Source organism: Mizuhopecten yessoensis, unplaced genomic scaffold, assembly GCF_002113885.1.
Source record: "Mizuhopecten yessoensis strain PY_sf001 unplaced genomic scaffold, ASM211388v2 scaffold6313, whole genome shotgun sequence".
Classification (NCBI taxonomy): domain Eukaryota; kingdom Metazoa; phylum Mollusca; class Bivalvia; order Pectinida; family Pectinidae; genus Mizuhopecten; species Mizuhopecten yessoensis.
In genome coordinates, this window is record NW_018406487.1 from 115532 (window position 1) to 119711 (window position 4180).

Here is a 4180-nt window from a genome sequence, read left to right on the forward strand (position 1 = left end):
AACAAACCGCGTATATTCGAGATATCGGTTCCTCAGCCGTGCTCAGAAAGAAACTGAGACGTTTGAAAAGTTTCTAACTGATCTGAAATTACTTGCTAAAGACTGTGGATATCCTGAAGAAGATGATATGATCCGGGATGCGATAGTATTTGGGACAAAGGATCATAAAGTCAGAGCGAAATGCATCAATGAAGGGTCGGACCTCACACTGGAAAAGGCTGTGAATTACTCGAGAACATTTGAATTGTCAAAAGAACAAGTGAAATGTATTGAAGATAAAACTGTTCATGCTATCACTAAAAAGAATAACCCCAAACAAGCCCGTGGCCCACACAAGCCTCACCAACAACAACAAACCAAAAGCAGTCATGTCAGAGGGGATGGTAGGTCTAATACCTATGACTGTAGAAACTGTGGACGACACCATGGATACAAACAATGTCCAGCATTTGGAAAAAACTGTGATGCGTGTGGTAAGATGAATCACTTCGCGAACAAATGCTTGTCCAAAGGTCCAAATCAACACTCAAATCAGAAACAGAGGAAGCACAAACATGTTCATACTGTAGACGTATGGGATGATGACAATGATTTATTTTTGGGTGCAATATATACTGACAACCTTGAAATAAATGGGTTATACGAGGAGAACAAGTGGACAGAAAGTGTTAATGTTTGTAAAACGCCAATAAACTTTCAGTTAGACACTGGCGCCAAATGTAACGTGATACCGTCTCGTGTTCTACAACAAATTGACAAGGACATTGAGATAAACCCTACACAAATGTCGCTCCGCTCTTTCTCTAACCATACCATTAAGAGTAAGGGAAGTGTGGTTCTCCCCTGTACGTATAAGGATAGAACAGTAGATGTTTTGTTCTATGTAGTGGACATAGATGCTCAACCAGTGTTAGGATCAAAGGACTGCGAGCACTTAAATCTGGTGAAACGTATCTACTCAATCAAACAAGAAACACAATCCGTGCCCAAGGGAATATCTCCAGAGTATTCTGATGTGTTTCATGGCCTAGGATGCTTGCCGGGAACCTACACGATTAAGGTAGACCCATCAATACCACCAGTTGTGCACGCCCCAAGGCGTATTCCATTCGCGATAAAGGAAAAAGTAAAAGCTGAACTCGACCGGATGGAAAACATTGGTGTTATCAAACGACAAACGGACCCAACTAAGTGGGTGAATTCAATGGTGACGGTCACAAAGCCAAATGGAAAAATTAGAGTGTGCATCGACCCTCGCGACCTAAATAAGGCAATTCAGAGAGAACATTTCCCCCTCAAAACAGTCGAAGAAGTTGCTGCTATGATGCCTGGTGCCAAGATATTTAGCAAATTAGATGCAACATCTGGATTTTGGCAGATGCGTCTTGATAATGAAAGCTCCAAGCTCTGTACGTTCAACACACCATTTGGACGCTACAGATTTATGCGACTTCCGTTTGGTGTAAATTCTGCAACAGAGGTGTTTCAACGAGCCATTTCTGAAATGGTGCACGATATTGATGGTACAGAAGCCATCATTGATGACATCCTAATCTGGGGTGTTACCCAAGAGGAGCATGATCAACGGCTTGCTGCGGTACTAGAACGTGCCCGAGAATACGATCTGAAACTAAGTTTGGAAAAATGTGAAATAGGTAAACCTGAGGTTACCTATGTGGGTCATCGATTCACAAGTAAAGGTCTCAAACCAGATCCTGAGAAAATTCGTGCCATAGTTGAGATGAAACGCCCGTCAAACGTCAAAGAACTACAAACCTTTATGGGTTTTATCCAGTACCTTGGGAAGTTTATGCCAAAAATGTCAGATGTAAGTAGTCCGATGCGAGTACTGTTGGAAAAAAATACTGCCTGGTTCTGGGAGAAAGAACAGGATGACAGCTTCACCAAGCTTAAAGAAATGGCCACTCATACGCCTATTCTTCAATACTTTGACCCAAACAAACCAATCACACTCTCAGTAGACGCAAGTTTGAAAGGACTCGGAGCAGTGATAGTCCAAGAAGAAAAACCTGTGGCATACGCATCGCGAGCCCTAACAGACACACAACAACGCTATTCTCAGATCGAGAAGGAAACGTTAGCTATCCTCTACGGTTGTGAAAAGTTTCACGATTACGTATATGGTCAACGTGTGAAAGTAGAGTCGGACCATAAGCCCTTGCAAAGTATCTTCAAAAAACCACTACTCAGTGCGCCGCCAAGACTTCAAAGACTAATTCTAGCTCTTCAAAAATATGACATTGAAGTGGTCTTCAAACCGGGAAAAGAAATGTTTCTTGCGGATCACCTCAGTCGGTCGTATTTGAGGGAAACCACAGAACAGCTCGTACCTGAGCTACAAGTTAACGAGGTGCACTTGACTGCATACTTACCAATCATGCCGGAAATGTATGTCCGCCTACAAAAGGAAACGGCAAACGACCAGGAACTGCAATTACTTATGGATACTGTCTTAGAAGGTTGGCCCAATGACCGACTTAGTGTATCGCCAACTATGAGGCCATATTGGAACATACGTGACGAGATATCGTGTGTCGACGGCATTCTGTTTAAATCTCACAAAGTAATCGTTCCGAGAACCTTAAAAGGATACATGCTGGAGAAAATTCACTCTGCACACCTTGGCATAGTAAAGTGTAAAGATCGCGCCAGGGAGATTCTCTTTTGGCTTGGAATGTCTAAAGATATTGAAAACTATGTAAGCGAGTGTGATATCTGTGCGAAACAACAAAACGCGAATCCAAAGGAGCCAATGATCGTGCATGACCTGCCCTCAAGACCCTGGTCAAAACTTGGAATGGACCTGTTTGAATTCAAAGGCTATCATTACCTTCTCACCGTTGATTACTTCGCAAAATGGCCAGAAGTGCAAAAGCTGGAATCGATTACGACGAAATCCGTCATTGTACATGTAAAAAGTATGATCGCGAAGTACGGGATACCAGACGAAGTAATGAGCGACAACGGACCCCAGTTTGGAAGCGCAGAATTCCGTGAATTTGCACGCGAGTATGGTTTTGAACACACAACAACTAGTCCATATCATGCGCAATCCAATGGACAAGTGGAGCGAATGGTTCAGACAGTGAAAAGACTGTTGCTTAAAGCGAAGGACCCTTACTTGGCCTTGCTGGAGTATAGAAATACCAGGATTGATGGTGTTGAAATGTCGCCAGCTCAGATGTTCTTAGGACGTCGCTTGAAAACTCCATTACCTGCGACAGCACCCTTGTTGACGACCAATGCAAATACTCAAATCTATGTGAGTCTCAAATTGCGCCAAGCGAGGCAACAGGAGAACTTTAACAAACATGCCATGCAAAAGCCCCTCAAACCACTAGACCCAGGAGACCATGTCATGGTCAAACACCCCGCTAAAGGAACTTGGGAGGCTGGTATAGTCGAGCGTCAACATACCACTCCGCGCTCATACGTTGTGGAAAGCAACGGAAGAAAGTATCGTCGAAATAGGAGGTACTTGAAGCAAACACGTGCGCGTGCTGAAGTCGATCAAACATATGACAGTAGGACTATGAACTATGAACCAGTCTACGACTACCCAAGACGCGACCTTGAACGCGCTCCAGACCCAGTTCATCAGGAAGTCATAGTCCGTAACGACACACGAGAGGTCGTTACGACGCCTCCAACTTCTGGACAAAAGATGGATCCTTCAGAACCATTACCAAAAGTCACACGTAGTGGACGTGCCATTAATATCCCAGCACGATACCGTGACTGAACTGTGTTTATAACTTTGGACAAACTTTCAGTTTTGTTATGATGATTACTGTGAAAATTGAAAACAAATGTATCAATAGTTTTCTAATCAAAATTAGGGACTGTGCTCGTTTAATAACTTCATTTCAAACGAAAATTAATGAAACACAGGAACTTTTAGAAGTGGAGAACATTTTAATAAGTTGTTATAATTAATTTTGTACAAATGCCAGTTTAGTTATAGATTATGAAGGATACAGAGACTTTATAATAATTGACACAAAGAGTTTATGGTTAATTATCTCATTTATAAAGGGAAGGATGTAATGTATTCGGCCTGTGTCAGTATTATATGCATGTCTTCAGTGGTGTTTAGTACAACTCAGTATTGGAACTCTTCTGTATCTGGAGTGAATAAAGCAGTTTCCGGTCTGGCAAT